The 19642-nt window shown below is 49.9% G+C and overlaps 1 long non-coding RNA gene across 1 annotated transcript in view; it reads right to left on the reverse strand.

Moving 5' to 3' along the window:
• Nucleotides 1-4430: 4430 nt before the first annotated feature.
• Nucleotides 4431-19642, reverse strand: part of LOC144741475 (uncharacterized) — a 29437-nt gene continuing 14225 nt past the window's right edge. The window contains exon 4 of the long non-coding RNA XR_013590006.1: nucleotides 4431-4572. This is a non-coding gene — a long non-coding RNA (uncharacterized LOC144741475). The remainder of the gene's footprint in view (nucleotides 4573-19642) is intronic.

Consider the following 19642-nt stretch of genomic DNA (forward strand, 5'->3'; position numbering starts at 1 on the left):
TGTATGAGTGAGTGAGTGAGTGTATGAGTGAGTGAGTGTATGAGTGAGTGAGTGTATGAGTGAGTGAGTGTATGAGTGAGTGAGTGTATGAGTGAGTGAGTGAGTGCATGAGTGAGTGAGTGTATGAGTGAATGAGTGTATGAGTGAGTGAGTGAGTGTATGAGTGAGTGAGTGAGTGTATGAGTGAGTGAGTGAGTGTATGAGTGAGAGAGTGGGTGGGTGGGTGAGTGAGTGGGTGGGTGGGTGGGTGAGTGAGTGTGTGAGTGAGTGAGTGTATGAGTGAGTGAGTGAGTGTATGAGTGAGTGAGTGAGTGTATGAGTGAGTGAGTGTATGAGTGAGTGAGTGTATGAGTGAGTGAGTGTATGTGTGAGTGAGTGTATGAGTGAGTGAGTGTATGAGTGAGTGAGTGTATGAGTGAGTGAGTGCATGAGTGAGTGAGTGTATGAGTGAATGAGTGTATGAGTGAGTGAGTGAGTGTATGAGTGAGTGAGTGTATGAGTGAGTGAGTGAGTGTATGAGTGAGTGAGTGTATGAGTGAGTGAGTGAGTGTATGAGTGAGTGAGTGAGTGTATGAGTGAGTGAGTGTATGAGTGAGTGAGTGTATGAGTGAGTGAGTGTATGAGTGAGTGAGTGTATGAGTGAGTGAGTGTGTGAGTGAGTGAGTGTATGAGTGAGTGAGTGAGTGTATGAGTGAGTGAGTGTATGAGTGAGTGAGTGTATGAGTGAGTGAGTGTATGAGTGAGTGAGTGTATGAGTGAGTGAGTGTATGAGTGAGTGAGTGTATGAGTGTGTGAGTGTATGTGAGTGAGTGAGTGTATGATGAGTGAGTGTATGAGTGAGTAGTGAGTGTATGAGTGAGTGAGTGAGTGTATGAGTGAGAGAGTGGGTGGGTGGGTGAGTGAGTGTGTGAGTGAGTGAGTGTATGAGTGAGTGGGTGGGTGGGTGGGTGAGTGAGTGTGTGAGTGAGTGAGTGTATGAGTGAGTGAGTGAGTGTATGAGTGAGTGAGTGAGTGTATGAGTGAGTGAGTGTATGAGTGAGTGAGTGTATGAGTGAGTGAGTGTATGAGTGAGTGAGTGTATGAGTGAGTGAGTGTATGAGTGAGTGTGAGTGTATGAGTGAGTGAGTGAGTGCATGAGTGAGTGAGTGTATGAGTGAATGAGTGTATGAGTGAGTGAGTGAGTGTATGAGTGAGTGAGTGTATGAGTGAGTGAGTGAGTGTATGAGTGAGTGAGTGTATGAGTGAGTGAGTGAGTGTATGAGTGAGTGAGTGAGTGTATGAGTGAGTGAGTGTATGAGTGAGTGAGTGTATGAGTGAGTGAGTGTATGAGTGAGTGAGTGTATGAGTGAGTGAGTGTGTGAGTGAGTGAGTGTATGAGTGAGTGAGTGAGTGTATGAGTGAGTGAGTGTATGAGTGAGTGAGTGTATGAGTGAGTGAGTGAGTGTATGAGTGAGTGAGTGTATGAGTGAGTGAGTGTATGAGTGAGTGAGTGTATGAGTGAGTGAGTGTATGAGTGTGTGAGTGTATGAGTGAGTGAGTGAGTGTATGAGTGAGTGAGTGTATGAGTGAGTGAGTGTATGAGTGAGTGAGTGAGTGTATGAGTGAGAGAGTGGGTGGTGGGTGAGTGAGTGGGTGGGTGGGTGGGTGAGTGAGTGTGTGAGTGAGTGAGTGTATGAGTGAGTGAGTGAGTGTATGAGTGAGTGAGTGTATGAGTGAGTGAGTGTATGAGTGAGTGAGTGTAGGTGTGAGTGAGTGTATGAGTGAGTGAGTGTATGAGTGAGTGAGTGAGTGTATGAGTGAGTGAGTGTATGAGTGAGTGAGTGTATGAGTGAGTGAGTGTATGAGTGAGTGAGTGTATGAGTGAGTGAGTGGTATGAGTGAGTGAGTGTATGAGTGGGAGTGAGTGTATGAGTGAGTGAGTGTATGAGTGTGTGAGTGAGTGTATGAGTGAGTGGTGAGTGTATGAGTGAGTGAGTGTATGAGTGAGTGAGTGTATGAGTGAGTGAGTGGAGTGAGTGTATGAGTGAGTGAGTGTATGAGTGAGTGAGTGAGTGAGTGAGTGGTGATGAGTGTGGTGAGTGAGTGTGAGTGAGTGAGTGAGTGAGTGTATGAGTGAGTGTGTATGAGTGAGTGAGGTGGTGTGTGTGAGTGAGGTGTGTGTATGAGTGAGTGAGTGTATGAGTGAGTGAGTGTATGAGTGAGTGATGTGTAGTGTTGAGGGTGAGTGAGGTTGGTGATGAGTGGTGGGAGTGTATGAGTGTGAGTGAGTGAGTGTATGAGTGAGTGTGTGAGTGTTGAGTGAGTGAGTGTATGAGTGAGTGAGTGTATGAGTGAGTGAGTGAGTGTATGGTGTGAGTGTATGTGAGTGTGGTGAGTGAGTGAGTGAGTGAGTGAGTGTATGAGTGGTGAGGTTGAGTGAGTGTATGTGGTGAGTGAGTGAGAGTGATGAGTGAGTGAGTGTTGAGTGTGTGAGTGTGAGTGAGTGTGTGAGTGAGTGAGTGTGTGTAGGTGAGTGAGTGTGTGAGTGAGTGAGTGTATGAGTGAGTGAGTGTGTGTGTGAGTGAGTGAGTGTATGAGTGAGTGTGAGTGAGTGTGTGAGTGTGTGAGTGAGTGTATGAGTGAGTGATGAGTGAGTGTGTGAGTGAGTGAGTGAGTGTATGAGTGAGTGAGTGAGTGTGAGTGAGTGTATGAGTGTGAGTGAGTGTATGAGTGAGTGAGTGTATGAGTGAGTGAGTGGTGTATGGTGAGTGGGTGAGTGGTGAGTGGAGTGAGTGTGTGATGAGTGAGTGAGTGAGTGAGTGAGTGTATGAGTGAGTGAGTGAGTGTATGAGTGAGTGAGTGTGAGTGAGTGTGGTGAGTGAGTGTGTGTTGAGTGAGTGTGTGAGTGAGTGGTGTGTGAGTGAGGTGTGTGAGTGAGTGTGTGTGAGTGTATGTGTGAGTGAGTGTATGAGTGAGTGAGTGTATGAGTGAGTGAGTGAGTGTATGAGTGGTGAGTGAGTGTATGAGTGAGTGATGTGGATGTGTGAGTGAGTGGTGGTGATGAGTGAGTGAGTGAGTGTGTATGAGTGAGTGAGTGTGAGTGTATGAGTGAGTGAGTGTGTATGAGTGAGTGAGTGAGTGGATGAGTGAGTGAGTGTATGAGTGAGTGGAGTGTATGGAGTGAGTGGAGTGAGTGAGTGTATGAGTGAGTGAGTGAGTGAGTGAGTGATGTGTGTGAGTGAGTGAGTGAGTGTATGAGTGAGTGTATGAGTGTATGTATGTATGAGTGTGTGAGTGAGTGAGTGTATGAGTGAGTGAGTGAGTGTATGAGTGAGTGTATGAGTGAGTGTGTGAGTGAGTGAGTGAGTGAGTGAGTGCGTGTATGAGTGAGTGAGTGTATGAGTGTGTGAGTGTATGAGTGAGTGTATGAGTGAGTGAGTGTATGAGTGAGTGAGTGAGTGTATGAGTGAGTGAGTGCATGAGGTGAGTGAGTGTATGTGTGAGTGAGTGAGTGTATGAGTGTATGAGTGAGTGTATGAGTGAGTGAGTGTATGAGTGAGTGAGTGTATGAGTGAGTGAGTGAGTGTATGAGTGAATGAGTGTATGAGTGAGTGAGTGAGTGTATGAGTGAGTGAGTGTATGAGTGAGTGTATGAGTGAGTGAGTGTATGAGTGAGTGAGTGTATGAGTGAGTGAGTGAGTGTATGAGTGAGTGAGTGTATGAGTGAATGAGTGTATGAGTGAGTGAGTGAGTGTATGAGTGAGTGAGTGAGTGTATGTGTGAGTGAGTGAGTGAGTGCATGAGTGAGTGTATGAGTGAGTGAGTGAGTGTATGAGTGAGTGAGTGTATGAGTGTGTGAGTGTATGAGTGAGTGTATGAGTGAGTGAGTGTATGAGTGAGTGAGTGTATGAGTGAGTGAGTGTATGAGTGTGTGAGTGTATGAGTGAGTGTATGAGTGAGTGAGTGTATGAGTGAGTGAGTGTGTGTATGAGTGAGTGAGTGTATGAGTGTATGAGTGAGTGAGTGTATGAGTGAGTGAGTGAGTGTATGAGTGAGTGAGTGAGTGTATGAGTGAGTGAGTGAGTGTATGTGTGAGTGTGTGAGTGAGTGTATGAGTGAGTGAGTGAGTGTATGAGTGAGTGAGTGTATGAGTGAGTGAGTGAGTGTATGAGTGAGTGAGTGTATGAGTGAGTGAGTGTGTGAGTGAATGAGTGAGTGTATGAGTGAGTGAATGAGTGTATGAGTGAGTGAGTGAGTGTATGAGTGAGTGAGTGAGTGTATGAGTGAGTGTATGAGAGTGAGTGTATGAGTGTATGTGTATGAGTGAGTGAGTGAGTGTATGAGTGAGTGTATGAGTGTAGTGAGTGTAGAGTGAGTGTAGAGTGTATGAGTGAGTGTATGAGTGAGTGTATGAGTGTATGAGTGAGTGTATGAGTGAGTGTAATGAGTGAGTGTATGAGTGTATGAGTGAGTGTATGAGTGAGTGTATGAGTGTATGAGTGAGTGTATGAGTGAGTGTATGAGTGAGTGTATGAGTGAGTGTATGTACCTTGTCATTATAATCTTTTGGGTACAGAAATGTGATCTTAAAATCTGTAAACACACGGAGAAAGACGCAATGTTACACACACACACTGTTACACACACACAGTGTCACACACACACAGTGTCACACACACACAGTGTCACACACACACAATGTCACACACACACAATGTCACACACACACAGTGTCACACACACACACAATGTCACACACACACAGTGTCACACACACACAATGTCACACACACACACTGTTACACACACACAGTGTCACACACACACAGTGTCACACACACACAGTGTCACACACACACAATGTCACACACACACAATGTCACACACACACAGTGTCACACACACACACAATGTCACACACACACAGTGTCACACACACACAATGTCACACACACACAGTGTCACACACACACAGTGTCACACACACACAGTGTCACACACACACAATGTTACACACACACAATGTCACACACACACACTGTCACACACACACAATGTCACACACACACAGTGTCACACACACACAATGTTACACACACACAATGTCACACACACACAGTGTCACACACACACAATGTTACACACACACAATGTCACACACACACAGTGTCACACACACACAGTGTCACACACACACAATGTCACACACACACAATGTTACACACACACAATGTCACACACACACAATGTCACACACACACAATGTCACACACACACAATGTCACACACACACACTGTCACACACACACAATGTCACACACACACAGTGTCACACACACACAATGTTACACACACACAATGTCACACACACACACTGTTACACACACACAATGTTACACACACACAGTGTTACACACACACAATGTCACACACACACAATGTCACACACACACAGTGTCACACACACACAATGTTACACACACACAGTGTCACACACACACAATGTTACACACACACAATGTTACACACACACAATGTTACACACACAGTGTCACACACACACAGTGTTACACACACACACTGTCACACACACACAGTGTCACACACACACAATGTTACACACACACAATGTTACACACACACAATGTTACACACACACAATGTTACACACACACAATGTTACACACACAGTGTCACACACACACAATGTTACACACACACAGTGTCACACACACACACTGTTACACACACACAATGTCACACACACACAATGTCACACACACAATGTTACACACACACAATGTTACACACACACAATGTTACACACACACAATGTTACACACACACACTGTTACACACACAGTGTCACACACACACAATGTTACACACACACACTGTTACACACACACAATGTTACACACACACAGTGTCACACACACACAATGTTACACACACACAGTGTCACACACACACAATGTTACACACACAGTGTCACACACACACAGTGTCACACACACACAATGTTACACACACACAATGTTACACACACACAGTGTCACACACACACAGTGTCACACACACACAATGTTACACACACACAGTGTCACACACACACAGTGTCACACACACACAATGTTACACACACACAATGTTACACACACACAGTGTCACACACACACAGTGTCACACACACACAATGTTACACACACACAATGTCACACACACACAGTGTCACACACACACAGTGTCACACACACACAATGTTACACACACACAATGTTACACACACACAATGTCACACACACACAATGTTACACACACACAATGTTACACACACAGTGTCACACACACACAATGTTACACACACACACTGTTACACACACACAATGTTACACACACACAATGTTACACACACAGTGTCACACACACACAATGTTACACACACACAGTGTCACACACACACAGTGTCACACACACACAATGTCACACACACACAATGTCACACACACACACTGTTACACACACACAATGTCACACACACACAGTGTCACACACACACAGTGTCACACACACACAGTGTCACACACAGTGTCACACACACAGTGTCACACACACACACACTGTTACACATACACACAATGTCACACACACACACACAGTGTCACACACAGTGTCACACACACACACTGTCACACACACACAGTGTCACACACACTGTTACACACACACAGTGTCACACACACACAGTGTCACACACACACACTGTCACACACACACAGTGTCACACACACACACTGTCACACACACACAGTGTCACACACACACACTGTCACACACACACAGTGTCACACACACACTGTTACACACACACAGTGTCACACACACACACTGTTACACACACACAGTGTCACACACACACAGTGTCACACACACACACTGTTACACACACACAGTGTCACACACACACAATGTTACACACACAGTGTCACACACACACACTGTTACACACACACAGTGTCACACACACACAGTGTCACACACACACACTGTTACACACACACAGTGTCACACACACACAGTGTCACACACACACACTGTCACACACACACAGTGTCACACACACACTGTTACACACACACAGTGTCACACACACACACTGTCACACACACACAGTGTCACACACACACAGTGTCACACACACACAATGTCACACACACACACAGTGTCACACACACAATGTCACACACACACACACAGTGTCACACACAATGTCACACACACACACTGTCACACACACACACTGTCACACACACACAGTGTCACACACACACAGTGTCACACACACACAATGTCACACACACACACAGTGTCACACACACAATGTCACACACACACACACAGTGTCACACACAATGTCACACACACACACTGTCACACACACACACAGTGTCACACACACACAGTGTCACACACACACAGTGTTACACACACACAGTGTCACACACAGTGTCACACACACAGTGTCACACACACACACACAGTGTCACACACAGTGTCACACACACACACACTGTTACACATACACACAATGTCACACACACACACACAGTGTCACTCACAGTGTCACACACACACACACACTGTTACACACACACACAGATGCATTGCACACACACAATGTCACGCACACAATCTTACACACACACACACACACTGTCACGCACACAATGTCACGCACACAATCTTACACACACACACACTGTTACACACACACACTGTTACACACACACACTGTTACACACACACACAGATGCATTGCACACACACAATGTCACGCACACAATGTCACACACACAATCTTACACACACACACACTGTTACACACACACACATATATGTTTTAGATTTTTTTATGATAGAATATAGTCTTGTCATCAGTATGACACACCTATACCAAGTTTGCAGTCGATAGCACATTGGGAAGTGGGTTAAAACTGAGTAACAAGATTTGAGGATACGACAACAGACAGAGTGAGTTGATCAAAAGCGTGTCACGTGGTCGGGGGTCTGGATCCTGCCGGAGGATTCTGGGAGGTGGGCGTGGCCAAGGGGGGGGGTCACGTGATCGGGGGTCAAGATCCTGCCGGAGGATTCTGGGAGGTGGGCGTGGCCAAGGGGGGGGTCACGTGATCGGGGGTCAAGATCCTGCCGGAGGATTCTGGGAGGTGGGCGTGGCCAAGGGGGGGAGCCGGTCACTCTGCGGAGGATATCAGCGGGGTCCCACACAACAGCGGTCACCAACCTTTTAGGCTCCCTACACCGGTTTTGTGGAAGACAATTGTGTTCACGGACCCGGAGGGGGGCGGGGTTCATCGTCGGGTCTTTCCCCCGTTTCAAAGAAGCTTTCTAGCGACGTTATGTAACTCATTGTGGCTAGAGATTTAGAGCTTGTGGGCTCACCAAAACCAAGACCGAGGCGAGTGAGCGGTGCGGGAACGAGTCACGGACGGAAGTGGGGAAAAAAATGTCTTGATGTGGTTGTCACACACCTGATGATGATTGCTTGTGTTGCAATCGAAACGTGGTGATTTATTTCTATTTGATAATTGTACGTCTGCGACTCAGTTGAACTCAGGACACACGCACAGAGACCCACACACACAGAGACCCATACAGACCCACAGAGACCCATACACATAGAGACCCAAACAGACCCACAGAGACCCATACACATAGAAACCCATACAGACCCACAGAGACCCATACACATAGAGACCCATACAGACCCACAGAGACCCATACACATAGAGACCCACACAGACCCACAGAGACCCATACACATAGAGACCCATACAAACCCACAGAGACCCATACACATAGAGACCCATACAGACCCACAGAGACCCATACACATAGAGACCCACACAGACCCACAGAGACCCATACACATAGAGACCCATACAGACCCACAGAGACCCACACTCATAGAGACCCACACAGACCCACAGAGACCCATACACATAGAGACCCATACAGACCCACAGAGACCCATACACATAGAGACCCATACAGACCCACAGAGACCCACACTCATAGAGACCCACACAGACCCACAGAGACCCATACACATAGAGACCCATACAGACCCACAGAGACCCATACACATAGAGACCCACACAGACCCACAGAGACCCATTCTCATAGAGACCCAAACAGACCCACATAGACCCATACACATAGAGACCCATACACACCCACAGAGACCAATACACATAGAGACCCACACAGACCCACAGAGACCCATACACATAGAAACCCATACAGACCCACAGAGACCCACACACATAGAGACCCACACAGACCCACAGAGACCCACACACATAGAGACCCATACAGACCCACAGAGACCCATTCTCATAGAGACCCACACAGACCCACAGAAACCCATACACATAGAGACCCAAACAGACCCACAGAGACCCATACACATAGAGACCCACACAGACCCACAGAGACCCATACACATAGAAACCCATACAGACCCACAGAGACCCATACACATAGAGACCCACACAGACCCACAAAGACCCATACACATGGAGACCCAAACAGACCCACAGAGACCCATACACATAGAGACCCATACAGACGCACAGAGACCCATTCTCATAGAGACCCACACAGACCCACAGAGACCCATACACATAGAGACCCACACAGACCCACAGAGACCCATTCTCATAGAGACCCACACAGACCCACAGAGACCCATACACATAGAGACCCACACAGACCCACAGAGACCCATACACATAGAAACCCATACAGACCCACAGAGACCCATACACATAGAGACCCAAACAGACCCACAGAGACCCATACACATAGAGACCCAAACAGACCCACAGAGACCCATACACATAGAGACCCAAACAGACCCACAGAGACCCATACACATAGAGACCCATATAGACCCACAGAGACCCACACTCATAGAGACCCACACAGACCCACAGAGACCCACACTCATAGAGACCCACACAGACCCACAGAGACCCACACTCATAGAGACCCACACAGACCCACAGAGACCCATACACATAGAGACCCACACAGACCCACAGAGACCCATTCTCATAGAGACCCAAACAGACCCACAGAGACCCATACACATAGAGACCCACACAGACCCACAGAGACCCATTCTCATAGAGACCCAAACAGACCCACAGAGACCCATACTCATAGAGACCCAAACAGACCCACAGAGACCCATACACATAGAAACCCAAACAGACCCACAGAGACCCATTCTCATAGAGACCCAAACAGACCCACAGAGACCCACACTCATAGAAACCCATATAGACCCACAGAGACCCATTCTCATAGAGACCCAAACAGACGCACAGAGACCCATACACATAGAAACCCAAACAGACCCACAGAGACCCATTCTCATAGAGACCCAAACAGACGCACAGAGACCCATACACATAGAAACCCAAACAGACCCACAGAGACCCATTCTCATAGAGACCCAAACAGACCCACAGAGACCCATACTCATAGAGACCCAAACAGACCCACAGAGACCCATACACATAGAAACCCAAACAGACCCACAGAGACCCATTCTCATAGAGACCCAAACAGACCCACAGAGACCCACACTCATAGAGACCCACACAGACCCACAGAGACCCATTCTCATAGAGACCCACACAGACCCATACTCATAGAGACCCACACAGACCCACAGAGACCCACACTCATAGAGACCCACACAGACCCACACTCATAGAGACCCACACAGACCCACAGAGACCCATACTCATAGAGACCCACACAGACCCACAGAGACCCACACTCATAGAGACCCACACAGACCCACAGAGACCCACACTCATAGAGACCCACACAGACCCACAGAGACCCATACTCATAGAGACCCACACAGACCCACAGAGACCCACACTCATAGAGACCCACACAGACCCACAGAGACCCACACTCATAGAGACCCACACAGACCCACAGAGACCCACACTCATAGAGACCCATACAGACCCACAGAGACCCACACTCATAGAGACCCACACAGACCCACAGAGACCCACACTCATAGAGACCCACACAGACCCACAGAGACCCATACTCATAGAGACCCACACAGACCCACAGAGACCCACACTCATAGAGACCCACACAGACCCACAGAGACCCACACTCATAGAGACCCACACAGACCCACAGAGACCCACACTCATAGAGACCCACACAGACCCACAGAGACCCACACTCATAGAGACCCACACAGACCCACAGAGACCCACACTCATAGAGACCCACACAGACCCACAGAGACCCATACTCATAGAGACCCACACAGACCCACAGAGACCCACACTCATAGAGACCCACACAGACCCACAGAGACCCACACTCATAGAGACCCAAACAGACCCACAGAGACCCACACTCATAGAGACCCACACAGACCCACAGAGACCCACACTCATAGAGACCCACACAGACCCACAGAGACCCATACTCATAGAGACCCACACAGACCCACAGAGACCCACACTCATAGAGACCCACACAGACCCACACTCATAGAGACCCACACAGACCCACAGAGACCCACACTCATAGAGACCCACACAGACCCACAGAGACCCACACTCATAGAGACCCACACAGACCCACAGAGACCCACACTCATAGAGACCCATACAGACCCACAGAGACCCACACTCATAGAGACCCACACAGACCCACAGAGACCCACACTCATAGAGACCCATACAGACCCACAGAGACCCACACTCATAGAGACCCACACAGACCCACAGAGACCCACACTCATAGAGACCCACACAGACCCACAGAGACCCACACTCATAGAGACCCACACAGACCCACAGAGACCCATACTCATAGAGACCCACACAGACCCACAGAGACCCACACTCATAGAGACCCACACAGACCCACAGAGACCCATACTCATAGAGACCCACACAGACCCACAGAGACCCACACTCATAGAGACCCACACAGACCCACAGAGACCCATACTCATAGAGACCCACACAGACCCACAGAGACCCACACTCATAGAGACCCACACAGACCCACAGAGACCCATACTCATAGAGACCCACACAGACCCACAGAGACCCACTCATAGAGACCCACACAGACCCACACAGACCCACAGAGACCCACACTCATAGAGACCCACACAGACCCACAGAGACCCACACTCATAGAGACCCACACAGACCCACAGAGACCCATACTCATAGAGACCCACACAGACCCACAGAGACCCACACTCATAGAGACCCACACAGACCCACAGAGACCCACACTCATAGAGACCCACACAGACCCACAGAGACCCACACTCATAGAGACCCACACAGACCCACAGAGACCCATACTCATAGAGACCCACACAGACCCACAGAGACCCACACTCATAGAGACCCACACAGACCCACAGAGACCCATACTCATAGAGACCCACACAGACCCACAGAGACCCACACTCATAGAGACCCACACAGACCCACAGAGACCCATACTCATAGAGACCCACACAGACCCACAGAGACCCACACTCATAGAGACCCACACAGACCCACAGAGACCCATACTCATAGAGACCCACACAGACCCACAGAGACCCACTCATAGAGACCCACACAGACCCACACAGACCCACAGAGACCCACACTCATAGAGACCCACACAGACCCACAGAGACCCACACTCATAGAGACCCACACAGACCCACAGAGACCCATACTCATAGAGACCCACACAGACCCACAGAGACCCACACTCATAGAGACCCACACAGACCCACAGAGACCCATACTCATAGAGACCCACACAGACCCACAGAGACCCACACTCATAGAGACCCACACAGACCCACAGAGACCCATACTCATAGAGACCCACACAGACCCACAGAGACCCACACTCATAGAGACCCACACAGACCCACAGAGACCCATACTCATAGAGACCCACACAGACCCACAGAGACCCACACTCATAGAGACCCACACAGACCCACAGAGACCCATACTCATAGAGACCCACACAGACCCACAGAGACCCACACTCATAGAGACCCACACAGACCCACAGAGACCCACACTCAGGGCTGTAGGGGCAAGTGCTGTTAGTAGCAGCAGCAGTGTCTATGTACTACACACACCACACACAGACAAAGCTGCCCCAGGTAGCCTCTAGCAGGGCCGTAGGGGCAAGTGCTGTTAGTAGCAGCAGCAGTGTCTATGTACTACACACACCACACACAAAGCTCCCCCAGGTAGCCTCTAGCAGGGCTGTAGGGGCAAGTGCTGTTAGCGAGCACCTATGAAGGCTACCGGCACTGTGGCTACACACAGAGGGGGTGGGTGGCCAGCACCACACCCGGCCACCTTTGTCTCCCCAGTGCTAGCGACGTTGAGTACACTACACCGCTACACAAGGTAACTCATTTGAGGCTGAGTCGACCTAGGAGAGGCCAATGACGAATTGAGATAATCGTCACCGGTGTTGGCTGTGAGCGGGAATCGAACCCGACACACATACAGACACACACACTCAGACACATACACTCAGACACACACTCAGACACACACACAGACACATACACTCAGACACATACAGACACACACACTCAGACACACACACAGACACACACACTCAGACACACACACAGACACATACAGACACACACACATATACACACACAGACACACACACAGACACACACACGGACACACACACAGACACTCAGACACACACACATAAAGACACACACTCAAACACACACACTCAGAGACAACATTTCCCTTCCTCTACCTCACCCTCTCTCTCTCTCTCCCTTCACCCCCTACCCCCCCTCTCCTTCATCCCCCCTCCCCCCTCTCCCCCCCTCTCCCCCCTCTCCTTCATCCCCCCTCCCCTCTCTCCCCCCCTCTCCCCCTCTCCTTCATCCCCCCCCCTCTCCCCCCTCTCCCCCCTCTCCTTCATCCCCCCCCTCTCCCTTCATCCTCTCCCCCCCCTCTCCCCGTGCATGAATCCACGCTCCCTGGAGGCCCAATTAGGGAGTTTGCCAGGGATGGGAGCTTAACGAGCTACACACGCACACACACACACAGACACACACACACACACAGACACACACACAGACACACACACACACAGACACACACACACATACACACACACACACAGACACACACACACAGACACACACACACACAGACACACACACAGACACACACACACAGACACACACACACACAGACACACACACACACAGACACACACAGACACACACACACACAGACACACACACAGACACACACACACATACACACACACACAGACAGACACACACACACAGACACACACACACAGACACACACAGACACACACACAGACACACACACACAGACACACACACAGACACACACACAGACACACACACACGCACAGACACACACAGACACACACACAGACACACACACAGACACACACACAGACACACAGACACACACAGACACACACACACACAAACATACACAGACACACACACAGACACAGACACACACAGATACACACACAGACACACACACAGACACACACACACACAGACACACACAGACACAAACAACAACAACAACCGCCATTCGCCACTAAGTGGCGGTGACGTCACCACGACGCTTGTGCCAGGCCATGTGCACCTTGAGGCCACGTGAAGTGTCGAGCACACGCTGGCAGGAGGTCACGGGGCAGACCGAGGTACCATGGGTTGACTGACTGAGATGACCGAGATGACTGGCTGATGCACCACCTGTGCCCCCTACTGTGCCAACTTGCTGTGCTTTAGCCACCCGGCGCTCCGCTCGATGTTGTGAGCGTCACTCCTCCGCCCTCCGTTGTTGTTGTTGGAGGGCGACTGCCTTCAACTGCCCAGTAGCGTCCTTCACGAGCCTCCTCCACAGAGGCCGATCTTGACACCGCTGGTACCAGTCATTGGCAAGTCCACTCAGCTCCACGTCCTCCTGTACCACATCACTCCATCTCTTCTCTAGCCCGTGCTGCGCCCGTTTAGCCCCCTCGATCCAGCCGAACAAAAGCTGTTTGGGCATGCGGTGGCTGGGCATGTGGGCTACATGACCCAGCCAATGCAGCCTTGCCTGCCGGAGGAGCTCACCGATGGGACTTTGTCCATATCTTTCTAGGATTTGTGAGCTCCTCACACAATCCAGCCTGCTGGTTAAACCCAGGATGGATTGTAGGCAGGCCAGCCTAAATGTTTCTAACCGGCGAAGATGTTCCATTAGGGGGGTCCACGTTTCACAAGGTGAGGGCATGCCCATGGCCGAGAAGACCCGAAGCTTCGTGCGGAGCGACAGACCAGGTAGCTTCCACACAGCGTTACGCAACCGATGAAAATATAATGCTGCCCGACTGATTCGGAGTGAGACGTCCGCTGTCAAACCTGGAGCCGGTCATGAGCACACTGCCCAGGTATGGGAAACACTCAGGCACATTCAGGCACATTCAGACACACACATTTAGACACACACATGCAAACACACATTCAGACATACACATTCAGACACACACATTCAGACACACACATTCAGACACACACATTCAGGCACACACATTCAGACACACACATTCAGACACACATTCAGACACACACACTCAGACACACATATTCAGACACACACATTCAGACACACACATTCAGACACACACATTCAGACACACACATTTAGACACACACATTCAGGCACACACTCACCAACTCACCCACTTACGTACCTACTCACCGACTCACCCAGTCATCTACTCACCCACTCATCGACTCACCAACTCACACCCTCGCACACTCAACCAGCCACTCACTCACCCATTCACTCACCCACTCACTCACACACTCACCCATCAGTCCATCTCTTCTCGGATAGTGTGTTTATAATATCATTTTATGTAGATATCCACATTCATTTAATATTTTTCTTCCGCAGTTGTTATTGAAAACGCAATATTTGATATCACTAAAACCTGATGTGATAGACAAAAACTGATGCCAGATTTGGAATCAGCACCCAAAAATGACCTTAAAACCGTTGGAATACCTTATGTCAGAAAAAGTGTGCTGATCAGTGTTATCTGAATCGGCCCTGGGCCTCCCGTAGGTCGACTCAGCCTCAAATTAGTTACCTGGTGTAGCGGTGGTGGTATAGTCAACATCGCTAGCACTGGGGAGACAAAGGCGGCCGGGCGTGATTATGGCCACCCACCCCCTCGTGTAGCCACAGTGCCGGTAGCCTTCATAGGTGCTCGCTAACAGCACTTGCCCCTACAGCCCTGCTAGAGGCTACCTGGGGTAGCTTTGTCTGTGTGTGGTGTGTGTAGTACATAGACACTGCTGCTACTAACAGCACTTGCCCCTATGGCCCTGCTAGAGGCTACCTGGGGTAGCTTTGTCTGTGCGTGGTGTGTGTAGTACATAGACACTGCTGCTGCTCGCTACTAACAGCACTTGCCCCTACAGCCCTGCTAGAGACTACCTGGGGGAGCTTTGTCTGTGTGTGTGTGTGTAGTACATAGACACTGCTCGCTACGAACAGCACTTGCCCCTACATCCTGCTAGAGGCTACCTGGGGGTAGCTTTGTCTGTGTGTGGTGTGTGTAGTACATAGACACTGCTGCTACTGCTCGCTACTAACAGCACTTGCCCCTACAGCCCTGCTAGAGGCTACCTGGGGGATCTTTGGTCTTTATGTCTTTGTGTGGGTGTGTCTCTCTGTGTGTCTCTGTGTGTGTCTGTGTGTGCGTCTGTGTGTGTGTCTGTGTGTGTGTCTGTGTGTGGGTGGGTGTCTCTGTGTGTCTCCGTGTGTGTCTGTGTGTGTCTATGTGTCTCTGCGTGTGTATCTGTGTATGTGTCTTTGTGTGTATGTGTCTGTGTGTGGCTGTGTGTGTGTCTGTGTGTGTGTGTCTCTGTGTTTGTGTCTTCGTGTGTGTGTCTGTGTCTCTGTGTGTGTGTCTGTGTATGTGTCTGTGTGTGGCTGTGTGTGTGTGTGTCTCTGTGTGTGGCTGTGTGTGTGTGTCTCTGTGTGTGTCTGTGTGTGTGTCTGTGTGTGTCTCTGTGTGTGTCTCCGTGTGTGTGTCTGTGTCTCTGTGTGTGTGTGTCTGTGTATATGTCTGTGTGTGGCTGTGTGTGTGTCTGTGTGTGTGTGGCTGTGTGTGTGTGTGTCTGTGTGTGTGTGTCTCTGTGTGTGGCTGTGTGTGTGTGTGTCTGTGTGTGTGTCTCTGTGTGTGGCTGTGTGTGTGTGTGTCTGTGTGTGTGTGTCTCTGTGTGTGGCTGTGTGTGTGTGTGTCTGTGTGTGTGTGTCTGTGTGTGTGTGTCTGTCTGTGTGTGTCTCTGTGTGTGTGTCTGTGTCTGTGTGTCTCTGTGTGTGGCTGTGTGTGTGTGTCTGTGTGTGTGTGTGTCTGTGTGTGTCTGTGTGTGTGTGTGTCTGTGTGTGGCTGTGTGTGTGTGTGTCTGTGTGTGTCTCTGTGTGTGTGTCTGTGTCTGTGTGTCTCTGTGTGTGGCTGTGTGTGTGTGTGTGTGTCTGTGTGTGTCTCTGTGTGTGTGTGTGTCTCTGTGTGTGGCTGTGTGTGTGTCTCTGTGTGTGGCTGTGTGTGTGTGTGTGTCTGTGTGTGTGTCTGTGTGTGTGTGTGTCTCTGTGTGTGGCTGTGTGTGTGTGTGTGTCTGTGTGTGTGTGTCTGTGTGTGTGTGTGTGTGTGTGTCTGTGTGTGTCTCTGTGTGTGTGTGTGTGTCTCTGTGTGTGGCTGTGTGTGTCTGTGTCTGTGTGTCTCTGTGTGTGGCTGTGTGTGTGTCTGTGTGTGTGTGTCTGTGTGTGTCTCTGTGTGTGGCTGTGTGTGTGTGTGTCTGTGTGTGTGTCTCTGTGTGTGTCTCTGTGTGTGGCTGTGTGTGTGTGTCTGTGTGTGTGTGTGTCTCCGTGTGCGTGTCTCCAGACACTGGTCTTAGAGACGGAGTCAAACCCCAAATTAAACCCCAAATTAAACCCATACATCTCCCTCTCGCCTGCCTGCCTTACACTCTCAAATGTACACATACACGCGTACACACACACACAGATACACACACGTACACACACACGTACACACACACACACGTACACACACACACACACACAGATACACACACGTACCAACACACGTACACACTTACACAGATACACACACGTACACACACACGTACACACACACGTACACACACGTACACACACACAGATACACACACATACACACACACGTACACACACGTACACACATACACGTACACACACACACACACGTACACACACACGTACACACACACGCGTACACACATACACACACACAGATACACACACGTACACACACACGTACACACACGTACACACATACACGTACACATACACACGTACACACACACACACACAGATACACACACATACACACACACGTATACACACGTACACACATACACGTACACACACACACAGATACACACACACACACAGATACACGTACACACACACACACAGATACACACACATACACACACACGTATACACAAAGGTACACACACACACGTACACACACATACACACATACACACGTGCGCATACACACACACACGTACACACACACACGTACACACATACACGTACACACAGATACGCACACACACACAGCTACACAAGACAAAGATCCCCCGTGTAGCCTGTAACAGACTGTTGGGGCAAGTGCTGTTAGCGAGCACCTCTGAAGGCCGGCACGGCACACGAGGGGGTGGGTGGCCAGCACCACGCCCGGCCGCCTTTGTCTCCCAGGTGGCGATGTTTACACACCGCACCAGGTACTCATTTGAGGTTGAGTGGACCTAGGGGAGGCCCAGGACCGGTTCAGATAATCGTCACTGGTGTTAGCCGTGAGCGGGAATCAAACCCGCTCGTTGTTGTGAGCGTCGCTCCTCCGCCCTCCGTTGTTGCTGGAGGGCGACTGCCTCCAACTGCCCAGTAGCATCCTTCACGAGCCTCCTCCACTGAGGCCGATCTTGACACCGCTGGTACCGGTCATCAGCAAGTCCACTCAGCTCCACGTCCTCCTGTACCACATCGCTCCATCTCCTCTCTAGCCCGTGCCGCGCCCGTTTAGCCCCCTCGATCCGGCAGAACAAAAGCTGTTTGGGCATGCGGTGGCTGGGCATGCGGGCTACATGACCCAGCCAACGCAGCCTTGCCTGCCGGAGGAGCTCACCGATGGGAATGTGTCCAGATCTTTCGAGGATTTGTGAGCTCCTCACACAATCCAGCCTGGTTAAACCCAGGATGCATCGTTGTAGGCAGGTCAGCCTGAAAATTTCTTACCCGCTCAGCTGTTCCATCAGAGGGGGGTCCACATTTCACAAGCGTAGAGAAGGGAGGGAATGCCTGTGGCCAAGAAGACCCGAAGCTTCGTGCGGAGCGACAGACCAGGTAGCTTCCACAGATCCGCCCGACTGATTCGGAGCGAGACCTCCGCTGTCAGACCGGACCTGGGAAACTCCCCACTCTCT

This window comes from Lampetra planeri, unplaced genomic scaffold (genome assembly GCF_965212315.1).
Source record: "Lampetra planeri unplaced genomic scaffold, kcLamPlan1.2.h2 scaffold_566, whole genome shotgun sequence".
NCBI classification, from domain to species: Eukaryota; Metazoa; Chordata; class Hyperoartia; order Petromyzontiformes; family Petromyzontidae; genus Lampetra; species Lampetra planeri.